The sequence below is a fragment of the Nicotiana sylvestris genome, chromosome 10 (genome assembly GCF_000393655.2).
Source record: "Nicotiana sylvestris chromosome 10, ASM39365v2, whole genome shotgun sequence".
NCBI classification, from domain to species: domain Eukaryota; kingdom Viridiplantae; phylum Streptophyta; class Magnoliopsida; order Solanales; family Solanaceae; genus Nicotiana; species Nicotiana sylvestris.
Window position 1 is genome coordinate 28,998,680 of NC_091066.1, and position 15,735 is coordinate 29,014,414.

A 15,735-nucleotide genomic window follows, 5' to 3' on the forward strand; every position below is an offset into this window, starting at 1 on the left:
TACCGTACCCACTGATTTCGATGGCTTATTTGGCCAATTGGCTCGACGGTTCGGGTTTATACAAAATATTTCGAAGAGGATAAGTTGTCACAATACATATTAGATGTCATTGGAAGTATGATTTTAGTTTCCTAGAGGCGCTTATTAAAGCAAGTGCTAATTTTTCTTAGTGTGAATATCTAGTCTCGGCCTCACCTAAGGTCTGACTAACATAATAGACAGGGAATTGTGTACCTTGTTTTTCTCGGACCAGGACTCCACTTACCACTATCTCCGAGACTGCCAAGTACAAGTAAAGATGCTCGTCCACTTTCGAGGTATGAAGTAGCGACAGGCTCGATAGATACCTCTTTAGTTCCTCCAAGGCCAACTGTCATTCCGGAGTCCATGCAAAATTGCTCTTCTTCTTAAGCAGTGAGAAAAATCGGTGACTCCTATCTGAGGACCTTGAAATGAATCATCCTAGGATACACTACAAGAAAAAGGGCTTATAGCGAGGGGAAAAATGATCGTTAAAAGTCCAAATCCGATCGTTATAAGCTTGTAGCGACCGAAGAAAATCCTGTCGTCGCCGGTCGTTAAAAGCTTTGACGTTAAAAGTTAACGACCGGCCTATAAGTCGGCCGTTAAAGATCCTTCAGCGACAACATAAATTTCGGTCGTTGCATGTCTTTTTAGCGACAAATTTTCCCTTCGTTAAATTGTCATCCCGGTCGTTAAAAAACTTTGTGGGAGCAACGAATTTGGTCGTTACAGGTACTTTTATAGCCCAAATTTCCCTTCGCTAATGAGAAGTTTTACTAAATATAATTATAAAATTTTATTTTACTAAATATAAAATAATTATTTCATATGCTTTCATACACATACAACACAATCAAAACTATATTAAATAATCAGTATTCATATGAAACTTCATCATTGATACAAAGAACTAAAGAATAATAAAACCGTCCAAATTGTATGACAATATTTTAACAACTCCTAAACATAGAAAAAAATGCATTCAATGTACATCAGATATCTTTAAACCACCCCAACAAAATAAATTTCTTGTATTTCAACTTTTTGCTCTGCACTTTTTCAAGGATTGATATTTCGAACTTCCAAATTCTTGATCTGCTACACTTTACTCGTATATGACTTGTTTTAGAACTACTAGACCATGCGAAGCAATTTGCAGTCTAAAGTAATCTTTATTTGCAAAATTGCAACTAAAGATTATCACCAGATGATATCTCATGCTCAATTCTAGGTAAGCCTTCACGACACTTTGACTTTACCAAACATGATCCTTGCAGCTTGTTGGATTATGCCTTCAATATCTCCATAACTTGAGCAACCTTGAAAGTGTTAAACTTCGTTGAGAATCGAAGAAAATCTAGTATAACCTGAAAGACACCGTTATGAAGAAGCAAATACCTCTCCATTAGAATTGGACTTTACATAGTTAGTGAGATGTAAATCTTCTAATATAAAGTAACATATGCATCGTAAAAAAGCTACAACACTTAAAGATTTGAATCACAATATTAGGTGTATGTTACTACAGTTAGCTGATGTATGAAAGAGGAAAGTTATAATGAGTACATAAACGTGTTTAGTAAGCAGAACATAAAGAATCGCACAACCAAGTGCTTTCACAGTTCAATCAAGTGTTTAGTAAGCAACCCTCTTTGTGTTCATCATTATATAAAGAATCACATAATTTCTTTTGCGATTAACTGTCTAAGAAATTGTTAATCTGATTCAAGCTTTGAAAAATAGGTTATTAGCCCATTCATATTTATTGGAAGAGAAAAAATATCTCATTCATTATTATCAGAAGAGAAAAAAGAGCTCATTCATTATTTAAAGGAGCGCAAATTGTTAACTTAGTTTTAAAAGAGCTGCTGAATCTGATATGATAGGCAAAATGTGGGAAATAGGAAGCAGAAATAAAGTTCTCTAGAAATAGCATGCACTACTCCACTCCCATTAGGTATAACGTTTTCGGTTCAATTAACAAAACACAATTAAAGAACTAAGAGACAACTAAAAACTATGTAAAAATTTAAATCAATTAACTCAAGATGACAACATGTCCACTGTTATATTACTGTTAGTAGACAATCTTCAGTTTACTCATGAATTTTTCTAAAGTAATTCTTCGAGCTTTAATTAATCCACTTCAGATTATATCCTAATTCTGCTCGTCCTCTTCTTATTGCTTTTACTTTACTAAACGTGATGGATAGGCATTAATTTATAGTTCTCAATCTTTCTTTAATGTCACTCAAAACAATCTCCAGAGATCTACGTCAACAGAAATGTTAAGCACAAGTGCATTTTATTCCATTACAAATGATACAAAAAGAGAGAACATTTTATTCAATTATATAACAACAAGTATCACAGAGCTCAATGCAACAACTTAGACAAAGAAAAGAATTATATGTGGAACTTACTCATTTGGTCAGGATCCTTCTTCAATATACCCACTTTTCTCACTTTCTTCCTCTCTTTCTTGTTCTGGGGAAATATTAAAAAATAAAAATAAATAAATTCCACATAAACCCCACCTAATAACGTGTTATGGGATATTCAAACAAATAGCTCTTCGTAAGAACCATCCTTTAAGTTTCCTTTTGTTTCAAATAGATGTCTCATAAGATTCAAAGTTTGTCTGCGTGTACATAAAAACGTAAAATATGCAAGTAAAAATAATAGGTTTGAAGGTTATGTCCACAAAAGCATATAAGCAAAACAATTGTATTCATATTACAAATGATATAAACATGTAGCCACTGCTAGATAATCGATCTTTCCTATCAGAGAATTAATCTCATAATTTTAGAGGAGTCCTATAATAAGGATGAAGTATATGAAGCCATTCAATATTTAAGACATTTAGAATGAGGATAAATGAACATATATCTATAACAGTTCAAGTGCAAGAAAAATGTCAATTAACATAAAGCAATCTACATGAGATTATCATCTCTTTTTTAAAAATAGACCACATTACCAGAGTCTAAACAAAAGCTCCAATTTTTTACAATAAAATGAATAGAAGTGAATCAAGAGAGAAAATATCTTAACATTAAAAGATTAACCATGTTCTGTTGAGATTATTTATGACTAAATTCCATATGCTTTCTGAAGCAGACATTCTTTGCTGAAATCCATTGAGCAAATCTGAAGCACAAAAATATCTTGGATGATTAGTTTAAATAAATTAAACACTTTGAGACATAGCTTCTTAATTCAAAAAACAACATGAGAGACAGAAATTTCTTCTAATAGTTTAACTATATGATAAGGGTATCACTATTTCTATTTGGATTTACGAAGCAGCAATTACTTGGCAGCAAAAGTAGATAACATGGTATTATCTCTTTAAATCTGAAGTTTTGAACAACAGAGCTTAAAACTTTGTTTGGAAAATTACAAGTTGTTCCAACATGAGTTTCTGGTAAAGAATTTTAACTCACCCGTTCAGTTGTCTCTATTCCCATTAAGTTACAACAGTGTCTTGGATGTCTCGCTGGAAATAAGTTAAACATACATTAGAAAGGTTTTTAACTCAAATAATCCTGTCTCAAATGTAATTACCCCCTTTCCCGGCATTTTATGCTCCAAATCCTATCTTTTGAAGTCTTGCGATTCCTTTGTAGCAGCAAATCTCTATATTCTTTTTGTTTATGATCTCCTGAAATATAAGTAAGACAGAGGGAATCGAAACATAAAACAGATTCGGAAAATATTTTTAATAAATGGAAAAAAGTTCATCTAAGTGAACTGATGAGCCAAAATTGAGGTACACTCACCTTGATTCGGCACTGAAATTTTGATATTAAAGAGAGTCACTGCATATTAGTCGAAAATCTAGAAAAGGAAAATATTTCCAAGCAATTGGATTCTTTACTACTCCAAACAATTGTGTTGGTCTTTAGCAAGAGGAACCGGTGACCATGCCACAAAATAAAGAAAACAGGACAGCAAAGAATACAAGAAAATAGAATGAAACAATTTTACTGTGAGAAGCATGTAAATCGGGTTAAAAGCAATAATTTCAGCACAAATATTCATTAGTCTACTTTTCTATAGTTCCACATATGCAAAACAAAAAGATAACTATTATTCTTGAGTAACAAATTCAAGTTCAACGGAAAGAACTACCAACGAAATGGAGCACAATGAATTGACCCATTTTTCTGAAATTTTATTATTTTCTCTCTTTCTCCAACTTTTCCCTAGGTCCAAGATTTAAAAATGCCTTAACACTGTCGACGGTATCTAATTCCAGCAATTAGAATACATGAAACAGAAGCTTTGAGCAAGTGCAAGATCAAATAAAAAAACTACTTAAATTCAAATTAACAAAAAAAATATGGACATGACCATAAATATAGAAGGTTCACATACCAGCTAAGCTCTCGGAATACTAATTTAGACATAACGCAACCAGTAAGATACATGCTTCAAGATTAACAGTAAAAGCATTCAATAGCAGAAAGGATACTCTAATTTCAGTATGCACAAGGTGACGGAGAGATTAAGTTATATTTGTGTATGACTTGTGATGCTCACCGAAATTTCATAAGAAGTACTTTCATCATATTAAATCACTTATGCTTCTGCAAAAGCTTTCATCTCCATCACCAACATATTAAATCACATATACTTCCTATGAGAGAGAAATGAATTTGTACATCTTACATAGTAGTAGTAAAACTTAGTGGATAAGAGACAGAATAACAGGAGGGTGCAAAATCTAAACTAAATTCACACTCCCGACAGTTATCTCACGTGGATTATATAAAGGAAAGATCTTTGGCATAATTAAAAAAAAATTCCAAGTTTAAAGCAAGGCTCAAGGAACAATATAATCCATTACTAGGGGAGCAAACTCTAAAAGAATTTAGCCGTTCACTTTTAAAGGCAGACAACGCAATATCGGAATAATGTTCAGAAGTTTAAACATCTAAAAGTGTTTCCCTTTCATGAGTTACTAATAATTTGTTTGATTTGTTTTCTTATTGGTAATGTAAATAGCTCATAGAGCAGAAAATAAATGCACATTTTATATTTATCCCCAACATTACATAAGAAATGCTACTCTGTTCAACTTTAACTTTATCACATATAGTGATTCAGTTCCAAGTGGTTCTCCCATTATATTTGGTTAGGAAGGAGATTCTTTCAACACTTTTTGACTCATAATTGAGTCTCAGCGAGAAGAATGACGATTATAATGACGAGCATTTTAAAAACATTTACTGACCTGTATATTTGACAAAAAGAAACTAAGGAAAAAGAGGGCAGCCGCGAAGCAAAATCAAAGATACAAGTTGCGAAAATGCGGACGAAGTTGAAATTAACATATGCTAGGGAGAACTCATAACACCTGGTGAGCTGTTAAGCCTAATTCTTTACTCAACTTCTCCTTTGCATCACAGTCATGATACTGATTTTCCTTGAAGGATTCGTAGAGCCTCTGAAACCCCAAAAGAAATTGAGCTGAAGTGGGGAAATGCATGAAAACTAACAAAGAATATTCTTTTAGTAAAGTAAAGAAATAAGTCGAACGATTGCTCTAAATCACAAACTAGGTGGGTCTGCCATATGAAGCCTTCAGTCACAATTCATTCTAAAACTAATCAAACTGTCTCTTCAAGCAAATTCAAAAAACCATGATAACAAAAAATAAAAATTATACATCCATACATTTTTTAAAAATACTTTATATCAAGTAACCAACAAGGGAAAACAGCAAAGAAGGTCGGCTACTGGATTCAGTGAAATCGGTACCTCAACAACCTAAACATTAATCCTGCACCTCTTTAAGAGTTGAAAGAGTAACAACAGTTCACTATAATGACAAGTGCTTGACTGCTTTTACAACTTAAGCACCTATTATAATCATCAATCTATGGGGAAAAATCAACTAATCATTTCCACAAATACTGGACAACAATTCTCTATAAGAGATTGTGAAAAATTAAACAAAATATAAAAAGCCATCACAAGATATATTGCTACAAGTTGTGAACTGAGAACATAACAAGTCAGTGAAGCAAAAACTCAAACACCAAGTTGATATCTAAAACTAAATAGATATACCTTTATATAGTAACACCCAAAACAATGCAAATCACTGTTAAGCTACGATCGTCAAAACCACGGCCTAATTTTCACGCATTGAGATTTATCCTTCTAAGGCTCTAAATTTTTGTGAACCCAATTAGAGAACGATGGAATCTTTTACTCAACACAAAGGAAAATAGAAGTCATGCCATGAAAAAGGAGAAAGTAAAAGAAAAACACAAATAAAAAGGAGTAGAATAGATAGAGATGATGATATGGTGATTATACATTGAAACTGACCGTTCCGCAAATTTATATTTCTTAAGCCCAGATTAAAATAATCAAAAAATTCTTAAGCCCAAATTAAGATAACTGAAATCGATCATACAATAAATTCTTGATTCTAAACCGACCATGCCACAATTCTTGAACACTAACATCACCAAAGTGAAACCCAAATCACAACCCTATTAATTTGAACCAAAATTAATATATAAAAAGAGTAAATTTTCTAATCTTACCTTGATGAGAAGAAATTCTAAAATGAGCAGTTGATGCCGGCGGAGGTGACAAATGGTCTTCTCTTCTCCCATAAATTTCTGATAGCAGTTTTAGGTTTTGATCAGCAGTAGACTAAGGGTCTTTTTGGAGGGGAGTGGGGCGGGTGTAGGGTGAGTTGGGGAAAAGCGAGGGAAAATATAGCGCCTATTTTTAATTGATTAATTATAATTTTTAACGACCGGATATTATGATTTTTAAGGATAGAATGTTATTACTTCGTTAATGTGAAACTAAAAATTAGCTTTAACGACTGGAAAAGAGGTTGGTCGCTATTAATACATTTATAACGACCAGATTCATGTCCCTTCGTTAAGAAATGGTCGCTAAAAAGCATATTTTTTGTAGTGATATATGTTGACAATCATACAGTCGTAGAAGACTCTGGTATAAGTTAAAAGAAAGAATTGAGTCCAGGCTATGGACAAAGGATTGAATTGCAAGAAGATTATATCGTGGATATTCCGTAGCGCCCACAAAAGGCTAAAATAATAACTAATACCATGAGTTGCAGATCGGAAGATAGCTTAAGCCTACATAAAGGCTGATCAGAAGGAGGAGGAAACTAAAGAGTTACATCAAATTGTTGGACCCAGAAAATTATAGACCTCGTGATTGAGAACATTGCAGAATCACTCTTAATATTAGAGGTACAAGAGAGACAATACAATAGTCATATTTTATAAAGGCTTTATGATAAAACCGGTTAGAAGAGTACCAGCCTCATAAGAAGTCAGTATAAGGCTCTTGCCGAATCATGTAAAAAGGTGCAAGTGTTATAATAAAGCTTCAAGTTGTGGAGGTGAACTATACCTATGTGGAAAGGAGGTTATGAAAGGAGTATAAGAGGTGACGCGATATTTTAAGGTAAGTAAGGTAAATTTGAACAATGTACGAGATACTCAGGTGCAGAAAATTGTGAAAAATCCATACTTCGGATAGAAGGCTAGAAGTGCCGGGATTCAGTATCCAGGAATGATAGCGGCATTGTCAATGGCATATCTTCTAACCTATGGTTTCTAAGTACCGAGAGGTCTAGCTAAGAAAGTAAAGGGGAGAAAGAGACGATGTGATGTCTCGTTTGATGTTCCAAAATGACATAAGGAAATCTATGATGCAAGCAAATTGAAAGGTTGCAAGTAAAATAAATAGATATGTGTAGGTCGCAAGCTATTGTATAGTAAAGCGACAAGGTTCAAGAAGACAGGAGTAAGGATAAGAAAGGATGAGTGAGAAGGTGACGAGAATGGATAAGTCCTCAAGATTAAGCCCATGAAAACAAGAGAGCTAATGGTTTCTCTAAGTTGTAGAAAATTCAGTATAGCCTGAATGAACTCAAATGCGTCTAAGACGAGTAGAATTTAGAAGAGTTGAAATGTCGCCCTGGTAGTAGAATGAGGATGTAATTTTGATACATAAAGGATGACGTTTGGACCTTCGATTGAGTAATGATTTGAAGAGGATTTCATGAATTGTACAGAATTAAAATACCCACGTAAGTTGAATTACATTGGGATGCTATGAAATACAGTCATGGAAGTATAGTATCGTCCCTAGGTGGATCAAAAAATGACTACAAATGTTCCACGATCCAATGTGAGCCCTAATGATTACATAAAAGGTCAAGTTATCAATGGTAGATTATAGATCAATATTGAGATGAATCAACAATGGATGGATAAAAGTTACAAAGCATGAGATGAGATGTAATGACCCGACCGATCATTTTGAGCTTTTGCACTTTGATCGCTAGTTCTCGGGCATGACTTGCCCCGTATGATGTATTATGACTGATGTAAATCGTTGATTTTGGTTTTCACGGAAATCGGTATGAATTTGAAAGAATAGTCTCAGTTGAAAGCTTTGAATTTGAAAGGTTTGACCAAGAGTTGACTTATTTGTATATGAGCTCGGATCGGAATTTTTATGATTTGGTTAGCTTTGTTGGGCGATTTATGACTTAGGAGCGTGATCAGAATTTGGTTTTGGAGGTCCGATGTAAAATTAGGCTTGAATTGACGAAGTTAGTATTTTGGCGAATTCCGGTTGACATGTGAGATTTCGATCCGAGGGTCAGAATGGAATTTCAAGAGTTTCTGTAGCTTTGTTATGTCATTTGTGATGTGTGTGCAAAATTTTAAGTCATTCGGATGTGGTTTGGTTGGGTTTTTGATCGAAAGCGTATTTCGTAAGTTTTTAGAAAACTTAGGCTTGAATTCGATGTGAATTAATGGATTTGGTGTTGTTTGGGGTGTTTTGATGATTGGAACAAGTTTGAATGAGGTTCTAGGATGTGTTGGTACTTTTGGTTGGGGTCCCGGGGGTCTCGGGTGAGTTTCGGGTGGTTAATCGAACCATTTTCTATGTTGAGAAGTTGTAGAAATTTCAACAGCTGTTGCAGATGATTTTAGACTTTGCGATCGCGTGAGGTCCATCGCGATCGCGTAAAAGGAATGGTGGTTGACCTGAGTTTGGCCTTCGCGTTCGCATTTGAGGTCTCGCGTTCATAGAGGGCTTTGACCTTGTGCTTCGCGTTCGCATGCAGTGGTTCGCGTTCGCGTATAAGTCTTTGGGGGTCCAGTGGATTTGTTCTTCGTGTTCGCATCATCTGGTTGGCGTTCGCGTAGGTCTGTAAAGTAAGGCATCGCGTTTGCATAGTAGGTATCGTGTTCGCATAGTGCATTTGGGGGTCTTGGAATTTTTGCTCTTCGCGATCGTGAGGCTTGGGCCGCGATTGCGATGAAGGAAGTTCAAGGCTGGGTAGAAAGTTTATAAAACATTTCATCCGCGATTTTGAGCCATTATTCCTCCATAGCTGAGTATTTTGAGAGCTCTTTGAGGGAAATTGAAGAGGGATTCATGGAGAATTGATTGGAGGTAAGATTTTTGAACCTAAAACGTGATTCTATTGTGAATTTACCTAGAAATTCATGGAATTAGGCTAAAAATGGAAGAACTAGAGCTTGGAATTTTGAAACTTTTAAATTAGGATTTGAAGGACCATTTGAGGTCAGATTTGAGAACTTTTGATATGTATGAACTCGTGGAAGGATAAGGAACCCGTTGATGTAAAAATTTCTGAGTTTCGAGAAGAGGGCCCGGGGCTCGGGTTTTGGTAATTTCGGGATTTGTTCCCGTTATTGATTGTTTTCGCTTGGGCTTTGTTCCTTCAGCATATTGTGATATATTCGTTCTGATTTTGGATAGATTCGATGCGCATGGAGGCCGATTTGAGAGGCAAAGGCGTCGCGCGCTAGAGATTTTGCGGGTTCGAGGTGAGTAATGATTGTAAATGATATCCTGAGGGTTTGAAACCCCGGATTCACACATCGTAGTGCTATATTGAGGTGAGACACGTGCTTGATGATGAGCGTGGGGTCGTTTACTATTGGGGATTGTGACTTGGTCCGTCCCGATTGACGCTTTTACCGCGTATTTGACTGAAACTTATTTGTTATCATCATTATTTGGACTGATTGCCATATTTGGGCTTCGAGCCAACTATTTGAACCTTCTGAGGATTTTTATCACTATTTCCTCACTATTTTGACCTACTACTTGAACTCAGTCGTACTGTTTTCCACTGTTTTACAACTCAGCCACTTTTACTCGATTTTGAAACTAAAATGATATAGTAAATGATGTTTTGGGCTGAGAACTACTGTATTTACTAATGCCTGAGGGGCTTATGTGATTTCTGGACTGAGTATGGCCGAGGGCCAAATGTGAGGATACTAAGGGATCGGGTTGCGTGCCGCAACAATGTTATACTGATACTGATATGAGGCCGAGGGCCTAGATTTTGATGCCACGATATGGCTTGATATTGCGCTTGGGCCGTAAGGGGCCCCTCCCGGAGTCTGCACACCCCCAGTGAGCGCCGTCGACGAGATATATGGATCGGGCTGCACGCTGCAGCGGTGCTGGTACTATTCTATGTGTTTACTTTATTTCATTTGTCTGCCATTATCTGTTGTAAGTGTTACTTCATGTGATATCTATTTGATTTCCTGGCATTATCTGTTAATTGAGTGTCCCAAGGGGCGGATTTCCGTGCTTATCTACACTATTTGTTTTGCACTCATTTGCGTAACCATTGAAAAAGTCATTTTTAAAAGAGGTTTAAATTGAGCTAAGATGTTTTTCCAAGGATTTCACAGTTTCATTGCTTTTACTCAAAGGGGTTTTAGACTGCTCTATACAACATGATGGTTTGTTTTACGTGATTTCTTACTGCTCAGTTATTATTTACCTTTATTACTCACTGAGTTGGAGTACTCACTTTACTCCATGCACCTTGTGTGCAGATGCAGGTATTTATACACCCGGTAGTGGGTTTTGGCTAATCGATGGCAGAGTTATTGGAGTTTAGCAAGGTGGCTGCTAGCGTTTGCAGCACCATTTTCTCTCCCTTTTGCTCATCAATCCTGTTTTTGTATATTTCAGACCTTGTAGTTGTATTTATACTCTAATAGATGCTCGTGATTTGTGACACCCCGGTATCGAGCTATGTTTGGGTTGTATTCCACACTTTATAAAGAAATTTCTTGCTTAATTGTGGTTATTTAATCATACTAAAACTATTTATTAATATTAACTATTCTAAAAAGGCGAAATGGGTTAGTTGGCTGGTCTTGTCTTCACGAAAGGCGCCATCATGACCGGATCGGGGTTTGGGTCGTGACAAGTTGTATCAAAGCCTAGGTTACATACGTCTCACGAGTCATGAGCAGGTTTAGTAGAGTTTCGCGGATCGGTACGGAGATGTCTATATTTATCCTCGAGAGGCTGCAGAACCTTTAGAAAAACTTCACATTCTTGAATTCTTATCGTGCGTCCTTGATTCAGCTTGAAAAATAACTTTGAAATTCCTTCCATGCGTTCGTATGCGCGCATGAGCGCTCAGTATCAGATATGCCTTGATGGCTTGTGATTCCCTGATCGAGGGGGGAGATGTGATCTCCGTAAGTTTGATGTTGGTCCAGTCTGGAGGACTTGAGGCTGGATCTTTGCCTATGGCTTGAGCACCGAGGTGCTAATTGTGTGAGCAAGTGCTTTTGAATTTATATGTTCGGTAATTTTTTCCTATTGTGGAAGTGACGGCTGGATGGCTATGTAATGAGAATGTTAGTGCTGCGAGATGTATTCGTATGATTTGGAAGTGATGAGAAAGGTCTGCTGGAGGATAGAAGAACTATTAGGTGCTTGATTTCCGTCTTGATTCGAGTTATAGCGCGAGTTATGGGCGTGTGAAGAATCTTTTCATGTCTCCTAGTTGGGAGTGGAGTAGATTTCATATTGCGATATGAGTTCGGACTCATGAAGACTAAGTGACTGCGTAATGGTTATGACGGTGGAAGGTATACATAAAAGTTAGTTTAAGGCGAAACGGATGGGTTATCTCCTGCGAAGTGTTCTAGAGTTGTGTGATCTTTATGTTGTTTGTTAGAAGATCCCATTTACAAGTGAAACACATGTGTGAATTTAATTTGGCTCGCTTAAGAGAGTGAGTTTAATTGTTACGAGAGTAAATGCAAGATTTGTAGAAGATATGAAGTATCAGATGGTCTGTGTTCCACGAGCTTATGAAGGATTGAGTTAATCTCACTATAGTATTATGGCAGCAATAGAGTATATGCGTTATGAGTTATTGAGTGTGTTTTGATCTATGGCTTCGGGCCAAGTGGGGGAGTCTGCTATTGATTAGTTGATTGCACGTTTATGTGCTATGTTGGTCCCAGTTCGAGGCGTTCGGGCTAATCAGTTATGGCCTACGGGGATTGAGACCGAGGATGGCTCGAGTAAAGGAAAAATTCTTAACAAGGTATATAGTATGCTTCATAAGTGTGTAAGAATCATGGAATGTCTTGAGTTGTTATTGGTAAAGGATGCTCGGTGCATATAGTAGGAAGTTGCTTGGTTGTAATGGAATGATGTCACATTCTGCGGTGTCAGATGGATAACCGGGTCTATGAAATAAGATATAGCAATATTCGTATGTTCGACAAAGTACCGAGCGAAGAACTTCATTATACCTATAGATACCCAGAGGGACATCTTGTCAGGCTCTATAGATGTTTACAAAGTAAGGCCTAGAAATTGGCTAAAAGCTAGAGTAAAGAGGAGAGAAGAGATGCATAAGCGCACTTACAAGGTCAGAATCGTACAAGCTGCATGATAGAAGGTAGCAACAGTTACGAGACTAGAAGGATTCCGACCATAAGTCGTGGTGTAAGAAAGAGGCCTAAATGGGGGAATGCCCTGGCCTAGAACAATTGCCTTGATGGTAAGGAGAGTACTAAAATATTCGGAAGACATAAGTTATGAAAATGATAAGTGCATCAATCAACATTCGAGGACGAATGTTCCAAAGGGGGGAATGATGCTACACCTCATGTTTTCCTATGTGAAAATATACCATAAGTAAATTGATGAAAGCTCGAAAATGAGATGTTACATCCCGTATTTTTGTACGTTGAAGTTTCGTCATAAGATAATCGATGCAAGTTCGGGAATGAGATTATTTTGGGATTATAAGTATTACGCTAGTTCAAACAAGTGATAAGTAAATTCGTGAAGGTAAGAGGGGAAACAAGTCAAAGAAAATAAATTTTCGTTGAAGTTTGACATTTTGGGATAAAATATGGCCAGAGCTAAAATACTCGGTATTTATGGACTAGTGCCATACAGGGTACCACATGACCATGATGGTAAGGTGTATAAGGTATGCGAAAAGTAAGTAGTATTTTAAGTAAGTGGAAATAATTCTTAATTATGTGGGTAATTAGTTAATTATTGGACAATGGGATATTACCTAGTTAATTAATAACTAGTGGTGGATTAATTATAAACTTTGGATAAGAACAAAGCCAAAACGTGGAAGCCATGAAAGCCATCAATAATGACTCATTAAGCCTATAAATAGGTGGCTTATTTATGTAAGTTATGGGCTTAATCATCAAAGATGCGGGGGCCCAAACCTAATTAGTAAAAGGCATTTCAAAGAGGAGAAAATCTCACTTTATACTTATTAGGCCCAAACTATTTACCTTTTAATACCCATCCCCAAACTATTTACCTTGCCTACCAGTCGACCTAATCTATTTACCCGGCCCCGGCCCAATCTACCCATCTCTCCCTTATTTTCGATCCAGCCCATTCTGCCCATTATTCCCATGTTTTCCTTCTTTCTCTATCAGTTAACAGAGTACACTTTCCATAACTCTATAGCCAACCGATGAGAACGCAAAAGTGAAACACATTCGAGTTGTAATTTTTTTCTTCCGATTCCGTTCTATCTCTTCGTCTAGTACCTAATTTTGGGTGACATTTTTGCTTTGGGTGAATTTTTTGCTTCTGAAAGTACATTTTAGTGAAAGTGGGTTTTCAAAATCATAGGATTTTTATGTTTTCCTTTGTACTTTTGTGAATCAATGTCTATGGGTTGTTGTTTTCTCTATGGGTTGGAAGAGTTGTGCGCGTAGATGGTGGCGCTTTGGACAATATCATTCTTCAAAAGAAGTAGCTGTTGAATCCGTTGCCTCAGCCATGTCTAGGCCTAGTTTTTCCTTATTTTCTAATTCTCAGTCTCCACTTAGTCGTAACCCTAGCAGTAGTCATGTTGAAAACACAATTGAAAATGTAGAATTAGAGGGTGGAAAAGGCAAAAATATTAATGCCGCATCAGTCGATGAAACTCCCTACCTGTCATTACCCGACACAAATTTCGAACCAGTCATAGGAGATGTTCCTGTGACTGATAAGAGAAAAGGTAAAGTTGTTGAGGATTCTGAGTTAGGGGGAAGCCGACGTGAATCCGTGCCTGAAACAGAGACTCAACCAGTAGATGTTGATTGTAGCGATGATTCTTAGTTAAAGAAGAGGAAAATTGGTGTCGCACCCAAGAAGGTAATTTTCTTACAATTATGATCTTTGCGATTTTTAATGTATAGTACATTGTTATTTTTTGATTTCTTATTATGCTTTTGTATTATATTATAGTTATAGTCAGATGTGTTAATTTTTTGAATTAAATAGACGGATTAAATTAATGTTCTGCTTGAGGTTTAAAAAAATGGTCACTGATTCACTAGTGCTGTCAATCAGTAGATGTTGTTGTCAACCAAATTTATTGAAGCCAGAGCTGCTCTGTGTGATTTCTGATTTTCAGCTTTGCATTAGATGATTTTGTACGTGATCTAGTGTTTAGGCCAGTTGATAGTGGTGGGGAGAAGCAAGTATGAAAGGAATGGGATCGTGTAAGTTATGTGTGCAGAATGAGCTTTTCTTTATAGGTGGCATGGTGTGGATGGGGTCAATGTGCAGAAGCCCCACGGCCTTGGCTGGTGACCACCACTGGCATTGATTATAGGCAGGCATCGGGGTAGAATGATCATGTATGGGGCGTTTTCTGAATAACACCCATTGTCCCTTTTGAAACATCTGAAGAATCCCTTAACCTTAAGTAATAAGTTAGGACATGATTGACTTATTTTCTAATGAAAATGATTTGTTGAATTGGTGCTAAGTAGTATACAAAAAAGATGCCAGGTACTCAGTTACATGATTGACATAGTACTTGAGTCTGGAAGGGGGAGACAATGCTATTTGACATAGTTCTTCTAAAAAATTGCATTTATGTTCTTTATCCGATTGTTGCGTAACTGGTGTTTTGTTGCAGTGGCAATGTCACGCATGATATTTCTCATAGAAGTTTTGTGCCTATAGACATAGTGTATGTGTGTTATGTGATAGTTTTTATAGTTATAGACAGTTGTTGGAATAACCCCGTACAACTATTTACCCTGTTAGTATAGCTATATACTATCATATGCTTCTGGATCTTTTTTTAGCTGTCTTCACTATTTGTTTTTCCTTTAATAATAGTAGTATCGTACAGTATCTTGAAAATATTTTATAGCTGCATTCCTTTTTGCTTTTTCTCTTTATTCCTATCTGTTATGTAATAGTAGTATAGTCATTTGTAGTTGCCGGAAATTAGTCAGTATAATTGTATACCCTGCTGGTATAATTATATGTCGTGTTGGTATCGTATGGTAGTTGTGATATTTTTAGTTGGTTTAGTTGCATTTTAAGTGAATTCTATTT

General features: G+C 36.3%; 1 long non-coding RNA gene across 4 annotated transcripts; it reads right to left on the reverse strand.

Moving 5' to 3' along the window:
• Positions 1 to 867: 867 nt before the first annotated feature.
• Positions 868 to 6,761, reverse strand: LOC104249559 (uncharacterized). Of its 4 annotated transcripts, none has more exons than XR_011403040.1 (5): positions 6,591 to 6,761; positions 3,474 to 5,479; positions 3,096 to 3,177; positions 2,448 to 2,511; positions 868 to 1,391 (listed from the first exon to the last, which is right to left on the reverse strand). It is a non-coding gene; the product is annotated as an uncharacterized lncRNA (long non-coding RNA). The 4 variants fall into 4 exon arrangements; XR_011403039.1 differs by having other exon boundaries at positions 3,082 to 3,177; XR_011403041.1 differs by lacking the exon at positions 3,096 to 3,177 and having other exon boundaries at positions 3,474 to 3,526; positions 3,595 to 5,479; positions 6,591 to 6,760.
• Positions 6,762 to 15,735: the final 8,974 nt, after the last annotated feature.